Source organism: Notamacropus eugenii, chromosome 2, assembly GCF_028372415.1.
Source record: "Notamacropus eugenii isolate mMacEug1 chromosome 2, mMacEug1.pri_v2, whole genome shotgun sequence".
Lineage (NCBI taxonomy): Eukaryota > Metazoa > Chordata > Mammalia > Diprotodontia > Macropodidae > Notamacropus > Notamacropus eugenii.
This window is the reverse complement of record NC_092873.1, coordinates 517,424,416-517,449,471: the sequence shown is the minus strand read 5'-3', so window position 1 is coordinate 517,449,471 and position 25,056 is coordinate 517,424,416. Positions and strand designations below refer to the sequence as shown.

At 41.0% G+C, this 25,056-nt stretch overlaps 1 protein-coding gene across 16 annotated transcripts in view; it reads left to right on the top strand.

Moving 5' to 3' along the window:
• The window catches only part of DAB1 (DAB adaptor protein 1), a 1,307,076-nt gene that overhangs the window by 920,616 nt on the left and 361,404 nt on the right, over positions 1-25,056 (top strand). Inside the window, exon 2 of one of the 16 annotated variants that reach the window (XM_072649609.1) lies at positions 21,202-21,340. The exons of the other annotated variants lie outside the window; for them this stretch is intronic. The gene's annotated coding sequence lies outside the window, so the exon portion shown is untranslated. The remainder of the gene's footprint in view (positions 1-21,201; positions 21,341-25,056) is intronic. 16 annotated transcript variants of the gene reach the window in all.

The following is a 25,056-nucleotide window of genomic DNA, read 5'->3' as shown; positions in this document are numbered from 1 at the left end:
TGCCACTTTCCAGAACAAAAATGATCCATGATGGGCAGCGTGAGTGTATGGCCTGCTTCCCCAACACTTGAGACATCCCCTCCCCCAAAGTGCCCCAGCAAAGGTTGTAGAAAATCATTCATTGCAGTCAGGGGCCCAGCTAAGTCTACTAATCCAGGGAAGAGATAAGAAATGCTGTTTTAAAACTGATGTAATGAACAATTTCCAAAATTCAACCTTAGAAAAAAATAATCGGTACCTCTAAAATCTTCAGACTATCTGTTCTTTAAGGTTTTTTTAAATTATGAACTTAATAATGATCAGCATAGGTTTCAAAAATGATCAATAACAGGAAGAACTGGGAAGAATCAGGTTTGATCTGGTTTTTTCTTCTCTGTGTATTTGCTACTTTTCTCAAGTTTCCAGCTAGTCTTTAGATGCAAAGAGCTTCTAACTCTCATATGGACTTTTTATTTATTTACTCCTGTCCCCTCAGATTTGCTCCCTGGACACCACGCCTGTATTTAGTGTTCCAGCAGAGCAAAGCGCCGACGATGCAAGATGGATAGGGACAATTTTCAGATGAGCATCAAAACAGAGTGAAAATATGTCACATTTAAATAAAATGCAGCCTTTTGGATGCATCATGTGGCCCCGTAATGAATGAACTTGTGGGACAGAGCTGACAGACTTGGAAGGCAGATTTTTTTTCAGAATTTGAGGTGATTCATTTTGATGATAAACTGCAGCAAAAACAATTACCAGGGAATTTTTAAAGTGAACAGCAAAGGAAGCCTTTAGAAGGTGGATGGGTGTCTTCTGTTTTTCTAGTTGAGCTTTGGAAAAACTGGGCAGGGAGATGGAAGGAGGCTTGGCAAGGGGCCATGGGACCCAGCTCTGAGAGTGTCCTTTGATGACTGGCATCATTAATTGGATTATAGATTTGGAAAGAAATTATCAAGTCCAGAGCTTTCATTTTACAGATGAGCATACTGAGGCCCAGAAAATGGCTTGGAGTGAATCATCAATTTTGAAATAGAAGGGAGGGCCCTTTGAAATTGACCCACCTCAACACATTACAAATGAGAGAATGGCAGCCCAGAGAGGAGAATTCACACCAATAGTTAGAATTGGCAAAGCTGGCATTTGGAATGTAAATACAATAGCTTTCCCACTATGATTCCCATTTGACTACTACATTCAATGCACAAAATGCATTTTTCTTTTCTTTTTTTTAATTGAATTATTTTGTTTTCAGTGTTCAACAATTCCATGTCTTAGATTTTTTCCACTCCCTCGTTCTTATTACATCCCCCCCCCCATTCCCTCCCTGAAACAGCATACAGTCTTATATAGGTTCTATACGTATATTCCTATTAAATGCAGGTTGCATAATAGAACTAAAATAGATGGGGGAAACCATAAAACTAAATAAAACATTACGTAATACAAAAGAAAATGGTCTGTTTCTGTCCATGATCCAATTCTGTAGTTCTTTCTCTGGATGTGGAAGGTTTTTTGCCTCAAGAGTCCGTGGAAGGTTTTTTGCCTCAAGAGTCCATTGAAAATTTTTTAAGTCCATGCATTTCAATGAAGTAGTGAGTCTACCAGAAAAATTCCTCGTACACTGTGGTTGTTGCTGTGTACAAAGTTCTCCTGGTTCTGCTCCTTTCACTCAGCATAAGGTACAAAATGCATTTTTCAAAGCAACCCTGTGAGTTATGTTGTGTATATATTGAACACCAATGGTTACCCCTGAGATTGACTGTGAGGACTGTAGCAATTCCTCCTAGGTTTTGTGGATCTCAGTGGCCCCATAAACAGTGACTTGAGTTGGATTGCACATAGTTTCAATCACACTTCTGTTCAATAAAAGCCCAGCCTTGCCTTGCTCCACTAGACACTGCGTGGAGAACCTTCGAGTGGACAGGTAATTTTGCCCAGAGCCCAGGAAGACAGCAGCTGAGCTGCATGGCCAGGCTCAGCATAACGTTTCATTAAAGCAAAATTGATTTTTATCTTAGGATTTGGTCATTAGACAATTGCAGCAATTTTTCTTCCCTGAAGGCTCCCTAAGCCAACTGTTTCCACCTCAGCCTCATAAACCACCCAGTCTAGTGGGGATCTTTTTTCATCTTCCTTGTTTTTTTTAAGGTCTTCAATAATAATGGCTCACAACTTCATGATTGTGAAGCACCATTGTATCTGTCGTATCACATGAACCTTGTAAGTATACTTTCAAGAAGAAAATATAAATATGATCTCATTTTATGACTGAGGAAAATTAATGCTTAAAGATATAAAAATCACACAACTAGAAAGCTGGGGAACCTGGTCTTGAACCTATTTGATCCAAATCCAAGTCCAGCAGTGTCCATTGTACCACACTCACTGTTGAATCTCAGCAAAAGCCATCAAATCATATAGGGTGGTCTTAATGCCAGGTAGGTAACATATGTAAAGTTAACTCTATTTTATAAGTAGGGAAAACTGATGGTCAGAGATGCAACCATTAGTCAAGCAATCAATATCCTATTATTGACCAGGTGGTGATTTGAACATACAAAAAAGTGGCAAAATCCTGGTTCCTGTCCTCCAGAAACTCAGTCTAATAGGACAGATGGCAAGTAGGTATAGAAACCATACAAAAAAATACAAGATAGTTTGGGATGGGATGTGTGCTGGTAGTTGGGACAAGGGGTAGATATACCAGGAAAAGCTTCATGGAGAAGTTTCTGGAAGGTACAGGAGCCATCCAAATCTGAGACCTAAATGCTGTCCACTCAGCTACCTCTCTTACAAAAACCATCAAACCCTTTAAGATGGTCCTGACGCTACTCTGTTGCCTTTGGACTTCTAATGGCCAATCATCTGTGTGTCTGTGTTGTGCTGATCTGAGCCGAGTTAAGAGAGATCCCTTTGTAGTCAGGTTGACCCACATTCAGCTCAGCTCCAAAGGATGATCAGAATTGGGTCATGCTTTTCTAGTCTTAAAGTGGTTAATCATGCAGTGTGATCAAACAAACTGAAAGCATATGGCTCATCACTATGCATATTTGTATAGATTGTAGGTCAGATCATGTCCCCCTGAAGATAACTGCACACAAAAATTACCAGGTGGAATGGAACTGGCCTATAGGTATGAGAATGTTGATTGATAAGTCAAGGTCAGCCTGGAAGCCAGTCTCCAGTGACAGGCATAGGGCTTTGTCCATTGTCCTACTTCCTTTGAAAGGTACATCAGTCCGTAAGTTAACATTTATTAAGCAGTTACTATGGGTCAGATACTATGCTAAATATGGGATGTACAAAGAAAGGAGAAAAAAAACAGCCCCTGCTCTCAAGGAACTCCCAGCCAAAATAGGATTAGATGGCAGACACTGTGTATAATCCAGATGTAACCAGGATACATTGAAGGATAGTCAATAGAGGGAAGGTGAAATCATTAAGGAGAACTTGGAAAGGCTTCTTGAAGAAGATGGACTTTAGCTGAGTCTTGAAGGAAGCCTGGGAAGCCAGAAGGTGGAGATAAGAAAGTATGGAAAAAGCCTAGAGGCAGATGGAACATCATATATTAGGTACAGCAAGGAGACTGGTGTCGATCAACTTTCTGAAGAAATGGAACATGAGAAAGAATGATAGGATCATGTATTTATATGTTCCAGAGGAAGAACCTCAGAAGTCATTTAGAACAGCCTTCTCATTTTATAGATGGAGAAAATGAGGCCCAGGGATAGTAAGCAACTTACTTATAGTAATATAGTTGGTAAGCATCAGATGTAAAATTTGAATCCAGATCCTTTCCAAGTTATCTCTCTTTATCATATACTACAATGCCTCCAGAGTGAAGTGGGGCTACAGCCCTTCTTAAGAAATGAATATACCCAGGGCTGTATCCCAAAGAGATCATAAAAATGTCAAAAGGTCCCACATGTACAAAAATATTTATAGCAGCTCTTTTTGTGGTGGCCAAGAACTGGAAATTGAGGGGATGCCCATCATTTGAGGAATGGCTGAATAAGTTGGGGAATATGAATGTAATGGAATACTATTGCACTTTAAGAAATGATGGACAGTTGGACTTCAGAAAAACCTGGAAAGACATATGAACTGATGCTGAGTGAAATGAGCAGAACCAGGAGAAGATTATACATAGTAACAGCCACAATATGTGAGGGCTGTTTCTGGTAGACTAAGCCCTTCACAGCAATGCAATGACTTAAAACATACCCAAAGGACTTGATGCAAAATGCCATCCACATTAAGAGAAATAGCTATGGAATCGGAATGCAGAATGAAGCAGACTCCTTTCTCTTGTGTTTAGTTTTGTTTTCTCATGGTTTCTCCCATTCATTTTAATTCTTCTGCGCAACATGACCAATTTGAAAATGTGTTTAATAAGAATGTATGTGTCCCCAATTGATAAATGGTCAAAGGATATGAACAGGCAATTTTCAGAGGAAGAAATTAAAGCTATCTATAATCATATGAAAAAATGCTCTAAATCACTATTGGTTAGAGAGATGCAAATCAAAACAACTCTGAGGTACCACATCACACCTATAAGACTGGCAAACATGACAGAACAAGAAAATGATAAATGCTGGAGAGGATGTGGGAGAGTTGGAACACTAATTCATTGTTGGTGGAGCTGTGAGCGCATCCAACCATTCTGGAGAGCAATTTGGAACTATGCCCAAAGGGCTACAAAAATGTGCATACCCTTTGACCCAGCAATATCGCTACTAGGACTATATCCCCAAGAGATCATAAAAATGGGAAAGGGTCCCACATGTACAAAAATATTTATAGCAGCACTCTATGTAGTTGCCAAAAACTGGAAGTCAAGGGGATGTCCATCAATTGGGGAATGGCTGAATAAATTATGGTATATGAATGTAATGGAGTACTATTGTGCCATAAGAAATGATGAACAAGAAGACTTCAGAGAGGCCTGGAAGGACTTATATGACCTGATGCTGAGTGAAAGGAGCAGAACCAGGAGAACTTTATGCACAGCAACAACCACAGTGTGTGAGAGTTTTTTCTGGTAGACTTAGATTTTTGTAATAACACAAGAACTTCTGAAAAAAAAAAAAATCCCAATGGTGGACCTCAAGGCAAAAAGCCTTCCACACTCAGAGAGAGAAATATGGAAGTCACTCACATAATGTAGCAGATCATGTTTGTGTATGTGTATCTGTTTGTGTATCATGTTCTGATTTGTTATACGGATTCTTTCATTTATCTTAGTCTGACTACATAGCATGACTATAGTGAAAATATACTCAATAGGAAAGTATATGTAGAATCTATACAGAATTGTATGCAGTCGTGGGGAGGGAGGGAGGTAGTGGGGGGTGGGTGGGGAGGGATAAAATCGCAATTGTATGGCAGTGATTGTTAAACATTAAAAAAAATAAAAAAATTAATAAAAAAAAAAAAAAAAAAGAATGTATGTGTAGAATCCATATAAGATTACAAGCCATCTCAGGGAGGGAGGGAGAGGAGAGAGGGAGGGGGATGAAATTTAAGACTTATGGAAGTGATTGTTGAAAACTGAAAACAAATAAATTAATTAAATTTTTAAACAAGAAAAAAAAAAAAGAAATGAATATACCCTCCAAGGTGGAAGGGATCTCAGAGGGCATTTAGCTCAACCTGGATCTGACCAAGATCCCCCTTTGACCATGGGTCCAACAGGGATAACCCCTTCATTTATTAAGACCTTTCATTGTTAGAATGTTTTTTACTGATATCAAGCCTATATTTACCACTATTCAGGCACTTTCCATTTTTCCTCATTCTACCTGCCTGGGCCAAACAGAACAATTCTAAGCCTTCTAATCTCAATCTGCCTGATACCTAAAGATGCCCATTCCCTCAAAGTTTTGTAAGACTAAACATCTGCAGTTCCTTCAGTCCATCCTCATGTGATGGGAGCTTGGAGTCCTCTGCCATAATGTTTTCTCTGCACCAGGCACTCTCTAACTTCTCAAGGTTCTTCCTAAAATGTGGCACCTAGAACTAAATTTAGTTTTCTAAAGGTTATCTGTCCAGGAAACACAAGTGTGAGATTATTTCCTGCCTTAATAATGTCATAATGTCATTCTCATGCAAACCCACATTTGTGTATTAAAGAGGCTAGAGGTTGGAGTCAGGGCTCTATTTGAAGTGTAGGCTTCCTGCTTGGGTCATTTCGTGGAGGTAATATAAAATGTTGGGGTGGGTGATCAGGAAAATGCAAAGCTCCTAGACTTCATAGGCTTAGAGGCTGGAAGGGTCATACGGCGTTATTAAATCCATCCCCCTTATCCTAAACTTGTGTTTACTGAGGTCCATGGAGATGAAAAGGCAGTAACTGGCAGAGCTGGGATTTGAAAATAGATTTTCTGACTCTAAAACCTGGCTGCCACTGAAGCACATATGGAATTTAGAGAGTAACAGAAACTTGGTGGAGGATTTATCAGTTCTAAGACCTAGTAGGGTGACGTTCAGCCTGGAAAAGCAACAATGAATGAAGAAGGAAATGAAATGACTCTCATCTCCCAATAGTTTCAAAGGCTGTGATGGAGAAGGATCAAGAGGCCAAGAATGTGCCAAAAGAGCTGGCACCAGAAGGAAGAGCTAGGACTGATTAGTTAAAGTTGCAGAGAGGGACATTTTAGTTTCCTATAAGAAAAAAACCTCCTCAGAGGTTTCAATAATGTTCAATAATGGGATGGGATATTTCAGTAAGTTTCCCATCACTGGGGATATTCAGAGGCTGGATACCTGCTTGCCAGAAATGACATTGAGTGGATTCATGTTTCAGCTGTGAGTTTGCTAGTTTGACTAGATGACTTTTGACCGACTCCCCCCCTCTTACCCCCACCAACTCTAAGTTCTTATGAGTCTATGGAAGCTCTCATTGATCCTATCTAGGCTAATTCTTTGCAGATAAGAAACCATGTTGTGGCGACAGCCAGGGACTTTGGAGCCATAAAAATGGGGAATCATAAAGTTCAAATTCCCAGTGACTAAATGTAACTACTCTTAAAATGTATGATTCTTGGAATCGCCAAGAAAGGGCAGAACACTCGAAGCTTTGACCAGAAGTCAAAGGTCAAATCACACTCTGCAGGAGGCAGAGGGCCCCTGGTTCCGCTAGCTGCACATGTTTTTTCTTTCTAAAATTACTTTGTATTTATTGTGCACATTCCTGCTTATTTTGATGTTGTCTTTCCCATCAGATTATGAACTCCTTGAGGGCAATGACTACTTTTGCTTTTCTCCAGCACTTAGCACATAAACAGGTGCTTAATAAAGATTTTTTTGATCAGTTGATTCCTTACTCTTCACCATCCAGTCAGCTGTCAAGCTTTGTCCGTTGTATCTCCATGGCATCCCTCACGTCCATCTACTTACTTTTATTCCACCACCTTGTGCACTCCCTCCTCACCTGTCATCCAGAGTACTGCAATGGCCCAGGAAGCCACTTGGTCTCCCTCCCTCAAGCCCTTCTCTTTTCCAATCTGTCCTCAGCAAGGGTTACACCAATATAATCATCCTGAAGCACCTGGTTTGACTTGCTTGAGGATCTTTGGATCTCTCTTCCCTGAAATACAGACTACGTTGTTATTCAAAATTCTTCCTAGACTAGATCCACCCTGCCTTTATGGACTCATTCCCCATTATGGTTTTTCATCCACTCTCAGTTTCAGATAAAGTAGACTACTTGTTAGTCAGAATCCAATATCTTGCCTCTGTGTCTTTGTATACACAGGTGTGCATACCAGATGCCTGGCATACATTTCTTCTTCATCCTCTACAAGACAGAATTTTTTACTTCCTTCAAAGTTCAGCTCAGATATCACTTCCTCTGAGGAGCTTTTCCACATCTCCTTGGTCTTGAGTTCTTCTTCCTTTAGGTGGATCCTCCTCGTATAAATAAGGTCAATTTGTTGGGGTCAGGCATTACTGTTCACCTTGCTTTTGAATTCTCATGGTCTAGCCTAGTAATCACTCACTTTTGTATAGCACTTCAAGACTCAGAAGGTTCTGTCCATATAGTATTTTATTTTATATGATATCCTTGAAAGGTAAATGCTATTTTTACATGCCATTTTTCAGATGAAGTCATTGTGGATTGAGAGAGATTAAATGACATTTTCACAAAGCTAGTATCAGAGAAAGAATTCTAATTCTGACTCCAATTCCAGGGATCTGCCCCTTATGCCATGATTCCATATAGTATATGGTCAGGTCAAGCCAAAAAAAACCAAAACATTTAAGTGCCAATATACACCAGGCAATGTGCTTTAGTTAATAAATTCTGGAAAATGTGTACAACTTGGGGTCAAAGGACCTGGATTCAAATCCTGTCTCACTGATTCCTACCTTTATCACCTTGGGTAAGTCTTCAGCTTCTGGACCTCTGTTTCCTCTGTAAAATCAAGTGGATTTGTCAGGTCTAACCCCTGACGTCCCTTCCAACTCTAAATTAATGGCTGCATCATCCTATGAATTATTGATGAATTGCCCTTGGTGATTCAGGACTACCAAAATACAAGGTTTTGTTTTCATTTGTGAAGTGAAATTGGTGTATGAGAGAGACCCTGCCAACTTCCCATATGTTCTCAACTTAAGCTTTATTCCTTATGAAATTCCCTGACTTGCGGCAGAAATAGATGTTTTAAAAAATGACGGGCCCTGTCATCCTTATGACTGATGTAGTTGCCTTTTGATGTTGTCTCTGTCTTTATGGACACAAAATAGTAAACGGTTCTCCGGGTTAATCATTTGCACTGAAAGGGATCATTTATAGGAGGGATAGATTAGAGAAACTGGGTTAACAGAAGGGAGATAATTTCTAACATTCTAAAACCCAAAGGATTTCTTTCAGGGAAACTGAATTTCTACATGTTTTCTATTTTAAAAAATGTCATGGAAAGTACCATGTTTTCTAAGTGAGTCTCTTGACCTTGGGAGGGATCTTGGGACCAGGCCCATATCCACCCACACACACCATGCTGAGGCCCATTGTCTAGTGACCCTGTGCCCCTTTTCTGGCCATTCTTCAGGATTTCTTGACCAAGAGTTAAATCAGGTCTTTGTTTCATGAGAGCAACATAACGTTAGAATTAATGGGATGGGATGGAAAATCATGACCAAAATTGAGTGTGTATGTGTGGGTGTGGTGGGGGAGGGTGTAGATCAATTAAATACAGAGAGGGAGGCTAGACCCAAGGAGAGAGATGGGTGTGGGAATATCCCCCAGTTGAGAAATGGCCTCATTGTTCCTAAGCCTGGTATCTGCTGAAATGAAATGTCTGCACAACATCAATGAGCAGCAGAAAGTACTTAAGTGGTTCTGACTTATTTGCAATGAATAAAATCAGTTTTCAGTTGTCTAGTGAGCTGGGCTGGGCTGGCTGCCTGATGTCCAGAAGTCAGGCATACCTCCCTGGGACTTCAGACTTTTCCTGTTAAGGAATCTTGAAGTCTCTGTTTGTTGCCTCCTCCCACCCTCTGCCATGGCCCCATGCAACTGATCTTGGGATTTCTCCATCTCCATTTAACACCTGACATATCCATTACTGACTTCATCTGACTCCCTCTGTCCCAATATCTTATCCTGTCTAGAATACTAATACAGGCTATGTAATTCAATCAACAATCATTGATTAAGGATCTTTTGCCCTTCATCAACGAATGTCAGGTACTCTACTAAGTACTGGATTTATAAATACAAAGAATGATATAGGTCTGTCTCTCAAGGAGCTCATATTCTAATGGAGTAGACAAAAAGTGCATATGTAGGTAGGTACAGAATAAGTGGAAAGAACTTTATAGGTCATCTAGTACTGAGTAGGAAACTGAGGCACAGAGGATTTGAACAGCATACATCAGGTCACATGGGTGGTCAGTGACCAAGAATCCTGGTCCTCTGATTCTAATCCAGCATTCTTCCCTATGCACCACACTTTCTTCCTAGTTGCTCCATGGTATTTCTGGTGTCAGATGACCTGAGTTCAAATTTGAACATTTCCTAGGTGTGTGACCTAGTCACTTCATCACCCTTAGCTTGTTTCCTTATTTTAAAAAATGAAGTAGTTGGACTTGCAGACTTCTGGGGTCTTTATTCATTCATTCATTCAATCAACATGTGCTTAACGCTTACTGTGTCTAGAATCAACTGGTAGAGGAAAAGTTTAGCAAAGATACAGTCCCTCCCTGCTCTCATTGAGTTCTCTGCCTCGTGGAGGTATCAGAACCTCTCCAAGATAACTGTAACACACCTTTGTGAATACTTACGACGGCCTTTCCATGAAATGTCTCCTCCCTAGAACGTAATCTCCTTGAGGGTAAGAACTACCTTATTTTTTTCTTCGTATATACAGTGCTTTGCATTTGTGCCCAAAAATACACCTTCAAGTGTTTATTGAATTGAACTGAACGTTCCATGACCAGGGAGACTTGATACTATGTGTGGTCTGAGGAAGAAGGTTGGGGGGTTTAATCAGGGAAGATTTCATACAGGAAATAAACCCCCCAAGTGTAAATGGCATTACTTCCATTTCCCATATGTTAATATCTCCCTTCTATATATGAAAGAATGGGTACCAAGGAACTTGCCCAAGATCACATCAGAGCTGGAATTTGACCATTGTTTTCTAACTGGGCAAAGAGAGGCCATATGTGTGTTCAGCCTTCCTGGTAGCTCCCTGACTCTGAAAGAGGGATTTGGTGGAAAGAGTGATTGGTGTGTGGTATTGTACAAGTCACTTAACCTCTATAGGTCTTTGTTGCCTCATCCATAAGATAAAACGGTTGCATTGGTCAGTCTCTGAAGTCTCTTCTAGCTTCAAATCTGTTATCCTCTAAGTGTCAACTCCTACATTAATGCCCTTCACTCAATACACGCATTGCATTCCTTCATGCTGATAATAATGGAGGACCTGGTACATCATGAACAGGTTGTTATCTCCTGAGTGCCTTCTGACTGTTTGGATGTGATCAGTGAGCAGATTTTGCCCTCAGAGCATAGGCTAAGCGTTGAGGAAAATCTGAAATCTGAATTTCTCCACAATGTTGTTTCAGATGGAGGTGAGATGATCTCAGAAAGCAATTCATTGAACCTTGTTCTTCAAGGACAAACCAAGACAATTTGTCTTGAGGAGCTTTTTGAGAAACTTCACTGATAAAATATTTCCTAAAGAGTGAATCTCTCAATCCACCCCAGTTCCATTTTTTCGAAGGTGGGTAGGAATTCATCAGACAAAAAATAAAGAAGGAAGGCAGCACTACCATAGAGCCAGCATAAGCAAAGGGTAGTTACATAGTATACTCAGCATAGAGCTGAGGAGATGATAATGAGTGGTTGGTAGTGAATTTGTTTGAGTTTGTAAAGGTAGCATGGTACTACACTGTAGGGAGACTTTCGGTGCCGGGTGCAGGGGCAGGGTTGTTATGGAGAGTGGATGTAAAACAAGGCATCTTCCAATCATCAAGCCTCCAGTCTTGTGATGACTCTATTTCCTAAGCTTTTTACTGCCTTGCAGCTGAGTTTAAAAAATGTTTATGGAGAAGGAACTTGAACTTTACTTTGGAGGTACTAGTGTCCATGCCACGATTGAATGAACCAGGGTCATTTACCCCAAAGAAATGAGCACTTGATAGCTGTTCTCAAGTTTTTCAAGGGTTTTCACATGAAAGAAGGAGTTGATTTCATAAGATTATGCATACAGATTGGCAAGGGACCCCAAGCACATTCAAATCCAAACCATATTTTTCATAGGTAAGAAAGCTGTGCAAAAGTGAAGGGAGTTGCTCAATGCCACCACATAGGAAGGATCTGAACTCAAGTCAATCAACTACAGTACAGAGGCCACTCTGTTTTCACTCAGCTGTAATGCAGAATAAGGAGCAGTGGGTGGTGGAAGCCAAAAACAATCAAAAGTTCCTACACATGGGAACTATTCAAAAAGGGGAATGGGCTACTTAAAGCATGGCAGGTTCCCCTTTACTTGAGCTATTTACTTGAAGATTGAATGGCCACCCACCATGATATTGTAGCAAGGCATTCTGGTTCAGGCTAGGGCTTACCTGATTTCTGAAGCTCTTTTCATATGCAAAATTCTGAGATTTCCCTTATTCTGAAATGGTCTTTGTAGCCTGAACTGATTCTGCAAGTGGGAATCTGTCCTCCCCTCCTTTGGACCCTATGCCACTTTGTTTCCCACTCTGCTTTGTACTATATTTATTTTTGTGATGTGTCTTCTTTCTCTTGCTAGCACCCCAACGGACCCTGCCGGAGGGCTCCTCTGGACCCTCCTAGCTTTAGAGTGATTATCAATAGGAACTGTTGCTGTTTCCCTCCCAGCTTGATGTCTTTCTTTTTCTTGACCTCGTCAAAGGGGCCATGCCCTGACTACTTGTTAATCAGGCCTATTCAGTGAATGGGCGTTGCCTCACCCTAAGTGAGTACCTGCAAAGACCTTGCATCCTGGGTCATCTCCAGTCATCCTGATGAATATCGGGTCACTGGATTCAGATAGCTCTGAAGGAGGAGTGAGGCTGGTGACCTGCACAGGTCTCCCTCACTCAAAACAAAGTCAAGTGTAAGTCATGTCATTATTTCTTTGATGGCATGGTCTTCTTCATCATCAAAGAATGAATACAAACCCCAGATGAAATGCTGCCTCAAAGAAGGAAACATTTCCTGCCCCAATCCAGCTACCTAGTTCCTCCCCCAGTCTCCAAACAATATTGTATTTACTCTGTGTGCGTATGCACACATATGTATGTATGTATATATAGACATGCATATATATAGAGAAAGTGTATATCTATATGTGCATATCGTATCCAATGACAGAATGCAAACTCCTTTAGGGCAGAGACTTGATTTTTGTCTTTATTTTCCTAGTGCCTAGTACAGCGTCTAGCACATAATGGGTGCTCAGAAATGGTTGTTAATTGAAAGTACCATCTTGGATTGTTGTTGGATGAGATGGTACTACATGATGTAACAGGAATCCCCTTGGCACGTCCAGGATGAGCTGCTAGCACAGGTTCTTAGGTCTGCTTTTCTTAAAGGAAGGGATTAACAATCTTCTTTAATTACATTCACTAGTACAGGGGAAAAGTCAGCACCCTGAATATCAGAAAAAGAACAGAGAAAATACAAGCAGAGAAATGAGCATAAAGAGCAACAGATTGGGCTCTGACTGCCTGAATCAAAGCAATATTTCTACACACTTTACATACATCACTGGATAGACCAAGAGAGTTTTTACATCTGAGCAGTTGGGGGACCCTGAATATACGGCTACTCAGAGTCTCAACCAGGTAACCAAATGGTCCTTCTCATAAGTGAACCCTCAAAGAAAAATACCAACTTAGAATGTATATTCATTTCTCAGAGGCAGAAGGCGTCACAGTCACTGTGACTCAGTACCTAATCAACTTAGTACCAAAAGATGTGGAAGCCTTCCTACAAGTAAGCTTCCCCGTAAGTCAGCTCCTCCTTAGACAAGTCCGTCCTCCAAAGGGCTCCACATGAGGCCCATTAATGGGTGGGGAAGATCTTATTATCCCATTAACATTGCACATGGTTGCTTAGCCATAATTCTTATAAAAGCCATCCATACTTTGTACTAAGATAGGCTGTAATGGCTTCTTAACTGTATCCTACTCTGAGATAATGTGGTTCTTTAACAGGTGATAACTAAAACTCATTTCCCGTCCTAAAACTGGGTGATTTGATTTGATCAATGATACACATTTTAATCTGGAAACTAAGCCAAACTAAGTTCTTGTTGCCACCCAATTTTGTTTCTCTGCCTAATTGTGGTATTTAATATCACTTATAGCCATATGGAAATGGATTGGCTCCTATGGCATTTATTCATATGATGCATTCATATGCTCTTGGTATTTTTCACCCATTGGTTGTACAGAATAACCTAGAGACTGGGGATATGGTTGTATGGGGTAGGATAGTGATCTGTGATTTCATTGGCATAAGGTACTCACAGGTGAGAAAACTGCCACTTACTGGTGCAGTCCAGTCCATTCTCTTCAAGTCTTGAGTGTTACAGCTGCCTGGAGTACGGATAAGTTAACCTACTTGCTTAGCCTAGACAGCCAGTGTGTGTTAGCAGTGAGACTGAAGCCCTGGTCTCCCTGGCTTTGAGGCCAGCTCTCTCTCTCGCTTTCTCCTGCTGCCGCTCTGTGAGGGGTGAGTTCCCTCAAAGAGGAGGGCAACACCAAAGTGGAGCACGATCGGGAAGAAGCAGCAGCCTCCAGAGAGTGTTCCGTGAACAGTGAAGGCATTGGAAGTCTGAGCTGGTTTCGGAGCCACAGATTATAATTGGAGAGCTGTGATAACCATCTAATCTGCTCAGCTCATAAATGATTGTATGTCGTAATCAGATTGTAAATATTATGATGTTGCCATGTAATTACACAGTTATTTGTTCCTTAAACGGAGCTGATATCAAGTTCCCTATGTATCTAATCTCTTTTATACATGGGAAGAATGAAAGAATGTTGTGCAAGAAATGACCTTAAAGGTCGTGGAACTTCTTCCAGGACACACTGAAGGACTAGACTAGGTGGTCTTGGGAGTCCCTCCTGGCTCCACCTTTTTGCATTCTTTGCTTTCATCCTAAAGTTTGGCCGTCACTGACATTTCATGTTCTAAAGTTTCTCCTTGACTTGATGTTCTTTGTTCTAGCATTCTGTGTTCAAAGGTTCCTTCTGTCTTATGTTTAATGAGAGACAGTGTGGTACTACAGTGAAATATGGACAAACATGGGCTAACATGACTTCAACAGACCTGACTCAGTGAGTCAATCAATAAACATTTATTAAGGACCTACTCTTTGCCAGTTGCTGGGGATAAAGAAAGGCAAAAGAACAGGAGCTCGGATGGTAAGCTTGGAAACACACTGGTCATATGACTGGGAAAATCACTAGACACCTCTTTGAGGCTTAGTTTTTCTCCTCTATAAAATGGGGATAACACCTTACAGGCTTGGTGTGAGCAAAACATCTTGTAGATCATATAGCATTACTTAAAGATGAGGACTTCCTTCTCTACAGTTATTCTGTATTCCAAAGTCTCTTCTAGTCCTACTATGTCCAGTGTTCTAGCATTGTACGTCAAACATACTATGTTTAGATGTCCCTTACAGGTCCAACATTATGTGTTCTTTTTCTTTTTAACATACTGTATTCTAACTTGCTCAATTATTGTAAAGGAGGTGGGAAGTTCATTGGATAGAGCACTGAACCCAGACTTCAAATCCATCCCCAGACACCTTATACCTGTGTGACCTTTGGCTAGCCATTTCAACTCTTCTTTGCCTCAGTTTCCTAATCTGTGGAATGGGGATAATAATAGCCCCTACCCCCCAGGGTCATTGTGAGGATAAAGTGAGATAATAATTACATAGTATTTTGTGCACTCTATACTTCTATATAAATCCAGTATTGTTCCTTTCCGTCACTGGGTTCAACGTTACCATATGGTTAACAGTCTTGAGAGATGGATGTTTCCAGCACTGGTGGCTGCCCTTGAGGTTGAGAAGCATGGAATCCCTGAATAAGGTGCTGGTTGTCCAATAGGAAGGACTTTCTCCAACTGAAAAGAGCTCATCGTTAGGAAGGTCAGCCATGGCCTGGCTGGAAATAAGCATCCGTCAGGATCACTCTTCAACCACCACTGATCAGGGAAAGAAACAAAAATGGAGGAGCCAGGCAAGGCCAGTTTCCTGCTCCCCTGGCTAAGCCCATGTTCTCCCTTAGTGTGAGTGTCATTGCCAATATCTATGTACATGAGGGGAAGTGGAGAGCAGAGGAAAATGTCCTCCTTGACCCTCCCTTTAGTGGAAATTCAAGGGAGGGCTTTTGCTGGTGGTGTTCCAACAAAAAAGCCCCTCACAAGAGGCTGGATCCACTTCTCTATCAGTGTAGCCCACAGACCAGGGAGCTGTTCTTGACACCACTCCTAATCTTCTGACATGGGCCCTCTCACATGGGGACTAAGGGACCAACCACAAGCCACTGGTCACTTCTTTTGCAAGGGGACAGAGCCTTTTCCTCACTCAAAAAGGCCAGACTGGGCCCAGTTTTCTGGAAAGTACCCAAGTCTATTTCCCATCTTTCTGGGACATCCTTACTAGCCTCTATTCTGAAGATTTCCAGCTTTGACTTTGGCCAGCCTGGTGTAGTGGAACAAAGAATGCTTGCCTTGGAGTCAGATGATTCATCTGGGTATCTTGAATATGGTACAGTGGCTGGAGAACTGGGTTTGGAGTCAGGAAGAGCTAGGTTCAGATCTTATCTCTGACACTGGATGTGGGACCCTGGGCAAGTCACTTAGCCACTCTTCCTTACCTGTAAACAAGGATAATAATAGTCCCTCTCTGCCGAGGGTGTTGTAAGAGTCAGATAAGATATCATTTATAAATACTTTGTAAACCTTGAAATCCTACACTAATGCTATCTTTTCACTTTACCTTTGCCTCAGTTTCTTCCTCTGTAAAATGGGGGTCATGATAGCATTTCCCTCTCAGAGCTGTTGTGAGAACCAAATGATAACGAACATGGTAAGACTGATAATGATGGTGGTAACTGACATTTATTAAGCCACCTCTATGTGCCCGGCAGTTGGCAATTATTACCTCATCTGATCCTCACAAAAGTCTTTACAATAAATAATATTTGTAAAGTGCCTGGCACGTAGCAAGGGCTATGTAAATATTAGCTATTATTATTAATGAATTAAATTATGAAAGATAATTTAAAAACCTTCACACTTGGCTTGAAAGAGGATGATTAGTCATCCTCTCTGGGGCCTCCATTTCCTGAAATATAAAATACTGGGTCGGACTCAGTGACCTAGAATGGATCTCATCTATCTCAAGAACTTTGATTCTCTGAATTCCTCTTTAGCATTGGGTGAGTCTGTGAACCCCTCCATTGTCAACCCCTTATTTGACAGATGCAGAAACTGAGGCTCAGAGGGGTGGGGCTCTATGTCCAGACTTGCACTGCTGTCCAGTCCAGTCAACAGCCCAGGCCTCCTTGTTCCCAGTCCTGTGCTCTGTCCTAGGTGAAGGCCCTTGCTCTCTTTGCTCAGAGGAAATGTCTCTGGGCCCAGATCTACAGGAAGAGATGATCAAGGTTGATGGATGCCTAGGGCGACAACTTGCTGGAAGAGAAGAGAACAGAAGCCTGAGTCTAGCAGCCCCCCTCCCCTGCTTAGATCCTTCCTCCTCAGCCTCTGCCATGCTCAGGAGTCCTCCAGGAACTTTCCTATTAGTTCATCAGCATGCTCATTACTGCCTTGGCTCTCCAGCCGGGTCTGACGGACACACCCAAGCCTGCTCCGTCTGGGGCTAATTGTGAGCAATTTGGCATTCTCCCAGCACTGCCAGGCCTCCTTCAAGCCAAGTGTGAAAGTTTTTAAATTAGCTTTCACAGTTTGATTCACAGGCAGCAAATGCAAAGAGGCATCGGATTAATTTTTTCCCTACCGCGGGCTCTGCCACTGTAGCATCGCCCAAAGGCGATTTGAGTTCATTTTCCTTAACTAGGAAGGAAAATTCAGAGGCTGGGCCATGTTCCAGGGGAGATGTTGGCTCTCAGAAAGATCAGAATCAGTGTCACAGCATTATAACAGGCGAGCTGCAAGGCTCCTCAATGGTCAGCCTGCCTGCCCCCTTCATTTCCCAGAAGAGGAAGCAGCCTTGAGGAGATGGAGTGAGTCAGACAGTGAGTGCAAGATCTAGAGCTTGAGTCTGGGCCCTCCCATCCTTCCCTAACCCTCTCATTCCTATCCATGAAGGAATGAGACCTAGTGAAGGGACATATGAATTGTTTCATCCCCAGTACACAGTTCAGTGCCCAGCAGACACACAACAACATTTATTAAGCTCCTACTCTGTGCCAGGCATTGTGCCATGTGCTGGGTAGGAGCTTAATTAATACTTATTGGTTGAATAATTGAATGTCCTATAGGTAACAAAGCTAGGATTTGATCTCAGGTCACAACGTACCATGCCTCACCCCCTCACCTCCCTAGAGTCAGTGCTCATGTTATAAAAATGTCGGATCCCATGTTTGTGATGGGGTGAGTGGCATGGGATGCAGAAACAACACAGGAAGAGGGAACTTGATGTTCTTAATCTGCCATTTACAAACTGCTTTTGTACAAAATAGTACAAAATACTTTTCCTTTCTTTTGAGCCTCAGTTTCTTCATCTGTAAAACAAGGAGATTGAGCTTAGGGATCACAAGTTTCCTTCCACGCCTAAAATCTATGGTCTGTTATCTGTGATAAAGGTTAATGTTTGCCACCACCTACCGTTCATTATCTAATTTGATCTTCATTGTAGTCATGGGTGGGTAAGATGGGTATTATTGGCCTCTTCTTGCAGTTGAGGTCAGCTGAGACCCATAAGCACATGGCATTTACTATTGGAAAGGACCTTATCTTAGACTAACACTGATCTTCTAATTCTCTAAATCTAGGTCAGTTTTAGCTCCCTTAGAATGTTCTTTTTGTCCATGTCAATATTACATGAAAAATGCTACATTTTATAGGGGTCTGAAAATTGTGTCAAGCAGATGTAACATCTATTAGGGCTCCTCATCCTTGTCCCCAGGTGCTGCAGTTGCTTACTGGACAGTGACTGGTACACACTCAGACTTGTTACCTGGATGTAGAGGTTGGGGATCCTTGTCATTTCATCTTTTATGGTCCCTTCCAACTAAGATATCCCCTGTCCTCAGGCCCTTCCCACCTCTGGCATTCCCTGTTCTTAGGCCTCCAACCAGCTCTGACATTCCTCCTTCTAAGATCCTTCCCTATTCTGTGTTTGATTTCTATACTTACTCTTAGTTTCAATGTCCTTTGTTTTAAGGCCCCTCCCAGTTCAATTCTTCTCTGTTCTCAGGCTCTTCTAGCCCTGGCATTGTAGCCTCTCCTAACACTCTAAGTCCCCTTCAAGCACAAACATTCCATATTCTTAGGTCCCTTAAAATCTTACAGTATACATAATGAGGCAGTGATGTCCCTGGCAGAAAAGCTAAGGCTTCAGGAGTAGGGAACAGGATTTATCAAAGAAAAGTTTGATGTTCTCTAAAGAGACAAACAGATGTTCCACATGTCGCATGCAAATTGATATCTGCATATGCAAAATTATTTCAGGGAGCTAAGTAAAGGAATTATTTCCTTTTAAGAGGAAACTCTTATAACTGGAGGCTGGTAAAAGTCACTTAAAACAAAAGAGTCCCAGCAGCATCATGTAGAATGATAGTCACTGAGCTGAGTGGGACCTTGGAGTGTTCTTCCTCTGATCCCAAGCCAAAGGGAGCATCTGCTCAAAGATAGTCCGTCCATTTGGTCAGTTAGCTTCTACCTGACCATCTCCTAACAGGAAACTCACTCCCCCTCAATAAGCAACTGGGAGAAAAGGGTGGGGTAGAGCAGAGACATAGACAGCTGCTGTGGTTAGGAAGCTTTTCTGTAGGTTGTGCTGAGATCTGCCTTGGAATTTGGAGCTCTTAGTTCAGTTGGGCCTTCTATGACTTGCCCAGATTGGCACAGTTAGTGGCAGAGTCCTGACTCTAACCCAGGTCTCCTTTCCATTGAGCTTTGTTCTCTATTCAAGATAAGGACTAAAATAGCCATCTTCCTTCTTGCTCCAAGCATTGTGTGATAACAGATTATTTTGAACTGTTGGTTCCCAGTACAGACAGGACCAATGTATGCAGAGTATCAAGTGTCAAGGATACTAGCCACAGATTGTGTGTGTGTGTATGTGCACAAATAGAGGCATTAGACAAAGTCCAAACCATTACCTGTCTCTTCTGTTTATTTTCTGTGTGACCAAGAAAAAGTTACTCCAACTCCCTGAGCCTGCATTTCTTAATCATAAAGTAGTCCTTGTAATAATTTCATCTCCTCCTTCACCCATCTGCTGGGGAAATACACTGCTTTGGTTAAAAAATGTGACTTATTGATGGATAAGGGTCACACTGTTCCTTAATGTGGGAACCTGTAGTGAAATCATTGGCACTTAAGTGGTACAGTGGTTAGAGTGTTGGAGCTGGTGTCAGAAGATCAAAGTTCAAACCCTGCCCTAGGTGTTTGCAAGTTGTGTGACCCTGGGCAAATCACTCAGCCTAAATGTGCCTAAATATCTCTGTCTGTAAAATGAGGATGTTGGACTTGGTAGACTTTGAGGTGAGTCCCTTCCAGATTTACATTCATTGAGATCATGAACTTTCTCATTTGTTCATTTGACTAGGTGTAATGGTAATTTGAGGTTAATGGTGGGTGGAGGGAAGAGTTAAAGATCTTCCCTGCCCATTAATAGGCCTCAATACTTTTTGTTAATTTCTATTGAGGTTCTGGTTGAGAGAGTCCTACCCTCCAGCTCTGAAAAGTGTATAAATACTGCAAGGTGAGGTTTTGTTTTGGGACTTACTCATTGGAAGTGTTTGTTTGGCCAGATGGGACTTTGGGTAGCCGCTAAGGAGCCCCTTGCTGTAAAAACCTGGATGTTGGTGTTTCTCTCTCTGGTAACTATGTATGTAATGGTCAGACAGTTGGCTCTGTTGATCTGTGATGTATGTATTGCTTATGGGCAGACAGTTGGAAGCCCTGTCTGTTGGTCTTTATTTCTCTATTTGTTTTTTCTCTGAAGTTCAGGGTACTGGCTTTTTCCCTGAACTAGGTAAATGATATATATGCTTGATTAAAGTACATTGCTGAAGCCTCAAAAGTTGCTTTCCTTTTAGAAAAGCATGTCTAAGAACCTGTCTGGCAGGCCCATCTGTGTATGTTGGGGTACTTGCTGTTATGCAAGGATGTGATACTACTTATCCTATGTGTAGCCTTGGATAAGGCAATTTACTTCTCTGGTCCTCTCTTTCCTTTTCTTGAAAAGAATGGAATTTGGTTAGAATGACCTTTCATGTTTTTTCTGGTTCAAAACCCTATCTTCAGTTCTAGTTCTAGGATTAGTCCTAGCTAGCTCCTACATTGTTGGCTTTTCCTTTGGCTTCAGGGCCCACTGTGTTGATTTGAGAGTAGTGGGCATTTTTGGATGGCTCTCAGCATTGAAACTTTCTCATGGAGTTTTCAAATCCTGCCAATAAACCAGCCTTGTGTTATTGAATGATTGAAGTTGGAGATGAAGCCTTCTCCTCTTCTTTCCTCAGGTCTATCAAGTAAGCCCCCAAAAAGGGGTAGGGAGAGAGAAGAGAAAGGGAGGAAGACAGAGAAGACAAAACAAAGGATCCTTTGAGGGTGACTGGGAATGTTGTTCCTGCTATGATCTCTGCACTAAGGACCATGCCTGTAGGTACATTTTTACCAGATTTTTTTACTTGGATCAGTCAATGACAGTGATTATTCATGCCTTAGTCATGAAGCTTCTGCCAGGAATTCTTTCTTGGCCCAGCCTAGAAGTCAGCCAGTTAAGGGAATCTGCTAACTTAGGGTGGTCAATTCTGTCTCTATTTTATAGCAGTGAGGTATTTTGGAAAAGCTTTCATATCTGTTTGTCCCTCTGCCATTAGCTACCTGGACATCCTGAGGGATTTGTTTTTTATCCTGGGACTCAGTTTCCCACACTGTAAATTAGATATAGGACTAAATTACTTCTGGGTATCTTTAAGCTAGAACAGTCTGTGTTCCAATATTCTAAGACTCCCCCTAATTTGGAAATTGTCTATTCTAAAGCTTCTCTCAGCTCAGACACTCCTTGTTCTAAGGTCTCTCCCAACTCTAACATTCTCTTTTCTCACATCCCACTAAAACTCTGACATTCCCTGTTCTAAAGTCTGACACTCACTGTTGTTAGTTCTCTCTCAGATCTAACCTTCCATTAGCCCCTGATCAGATTTCCTATATGTGAAAATACAAACTTATTATGAAGGGTGCTTAAAAAAAGAAATGGAATTGTTTTCTTAACGTATGTAGTAGAATTGGTCATCTCTCCAACTGAATCCCATGGTCCTTTTAAAAGCTTTGATAGGGCTGCTCATATATCACAACCATGTGTCCATTGCTTAGACCTTTTTCCTTGATTTCTCTTTGGATATCACCTTAAAATTGTTTGTGCTTTTTAAAAAAATCTCTGCAGTTGTAAATCTCAAGCTACTGAAGGAAGAGCTACTTTCAGGAATGAATGAATGAATGAATGATATAAATATTTATTAAGTGCTTATCATGGGCCAGACTTACTATATGTCAAACTTACATTACAATGTGGGAATATACCCCCAAAAGTGAGATTAGAAAGGGGATGGTGGATGATTTGGAAATGGCCCAGAATCAAGTACCCTGGAGGTTGGGTTCTGGGCAAGATGAGGCAGCAGTGGTCCTGTCAGACCCTGGCCAGCTCCCCAAACTGAGAATCCAAGGTTCTGGTGGGATGGGGTAAGGGAAGATCAAGAGGATATTCAGAGAGGAGGCAGCATGGGTTATGGATGACTCGGAAGACACAGCTAAAAGTTATGTGTTGCTGAGTCTGGGGAATAGTCTTCTGGTTCTCAAGGTGAGGTCAAAAGATGAGGTACGTAAATAAAGTCAGGAAGCTGTATAAACTCTTTGTGAAGGTAAGACTCAGAATGAGATTCAGACACATCCAGAGAAAGGGAGCATCATTTACATTTGCATGTGTCTATTTCCCTCTACCCTTCACCTTTCCATCCATGTACATATACAAAGCATATTCACATTGAAGAGTATTGTTTTTATCAAAGGATACTCTTCACTGGGCTGTACATCCTATGTTCTATTTGTAAAGAAAGTTGCCTTCTGCCTTTGTGTTTCTCTATGGCCCTGTGTGAGACAGGGGGGTTGAGTTTTCCAGCTCTCTATTCTCAGAAGACAGCCTGACTACTTGGAAATTAATGAGGTGCCCCTATAAGTTATTTGCCATCTCTTCACTTACTGATGACTGATTAATGCCGAGCAGTCAATGACATTTTGAAGGAAAAGGCTACTTTTGATGGATCTAGGCAGGGCCCATCCTTCTGCTTCTCCATGGAGATTAAGAAAATACAAGCTTTTGCCTATTAAATATAATTTCTATATTTCCAGGCTACTTCCACATTTGATTATGGCATATTATTATAATTACATGGATTTTTTTCTTCACCGTTTTGAGTTCTAAATTCTGTCCCTCCTTCCCTCACCCCTCCCTGAGACATTAAGCATTTAGATATAGGTTATATATGTACAATTATGTAAAACATTGCCATATTAGTCATTTTGTACAGGAAGATTGAACAAAAAAAAGGAAAGAAAGAGTGAAAAATAGCATGCTTCAGTCTGTGTTCAAACAGTATCAGTTCTTTCTCTGGAGGTGGATAGCATACTTCATCATTAGTCCTTTGGGATTGTCTTGGATAATTGCATTTTTGAGAATAGCTAAGTCATTCTCCGTTTTTCATCACACAATAACTGTTACTGTGCACAGCATTCTCCTGGTTCTGTAAATTTCACTATGCATCAGTTCATGTAAGTCTTTCCAGGTTTTTAAGGATGCATTCTGCTTGTCATCTCTTATAGCATGATAATGTTTTGCCACAACCATATACCACAGCTTGTTTAACCATTTCCCAGTTGATAAGCATCCCTCTCATTTCCAGTTCTTAGCCACCACAAAAAGAGCTGCAATAAATATTTTTTATATGAAGAGGTCCTTTTCCTTTTTTTTTATTTCTTTGGGATATAGACCTAGCAGTGGTATTGCTTCACCAAAGGGTGTAAACAGTATTATAGCCCTTTGGGAATGGTTCCAAATTGTTCTCCAGAATGGGAGGATCACTTCACAACTCCATTGACAGTGCATGCACGTCCCAGTTTTCCCACATCCTCTCCAACGTTCAACATTTCCCATTTTTATCTTATTAGCCAATCCCATAGGTGTGAAGGCACAATGACTAGGGTGTAGTAGTTGCTTAGCAATTGCTTGTCAAACGGACAAATGCAAACACCCAAAAATTAAACATAAAAGTTGCTACAATCTTCCCATTAGACCATGAGTTCCTTGGGACCTGGGACTGGTACTGACTTTCTTTGAATCCCCAGCACACTGCAGTGTCTGGCACGTAGTAAGTGCTTAATAAATGCTTGGTGTCATTATAAAGTAGGATCAGGTCCTGATTCCATTGGTACAGGGACCTCGCAGGTAAGAAATTCCCTATGTCAATGAAGACTGTGACCTTCTCTATACTTGATAGTCTTAGAGAGCTGATTAGAGCACTAGGAAGTGAAGTGACTTACCCAAGAACACACAACAATGATGGATCAGGAGCAGGGCAGGAACTTCTGGTTTAGGTATCAGCACCATATTTGTATCATAAAAGGAATGTATTATAACTCCACCTATTTTTTCAAATAGTTTATATAGTGTTGGGATTAGTTGTTCTTCAAATATTTGGTAGAATTCGCTTTTGAATCTATCTGGTCCTGGGGATTTTTTTCTTAGGAAGTTCATTTGATGACTTGTTTAATTTCTTTTTCTAAGATTGAGTTATTTAAGCTATGTTAAGTTATGTTAATCTGGGTTCTTTATATTTTTGTAGATATTCATACATTTCATTTAGATTGCCAAATTTATTGGCAGATAGTTGAGCAAAATAGCTCCTAGCAATTGTCTTAATTTCCTCTTCATTGGTGGTGAATTCACCCCATTCATTTTTGATACTCGCAATTTGGTTTTCTTCTTTGCTTTTTTAAATCAAATTAACCAATGGTTCATTTACTTTATTGCTTTTTTCATAAAGCCAGCTTCTAGTTTTATTAGTTCAATGGTTTTTCACTTGCAGTTTTATTAATTTTTCTTTTGATTTTCAGGATTTCCAATGTGGTGTTTAATTGGTGGTTTTAATTTTTTTTCTAGGTTTTTTTTAGCTGTGTGCTCAATTCATTAATATGATTTTTCTTTATTTTATTGATGTAAGTGATTAGAAATATAAAATTTCTATAAGTATATATTTGGTTACATCCCATAAATTTTGGTAGGTTATTTAATTGCTGCCATTTTGTTAAATGAAAGTTTT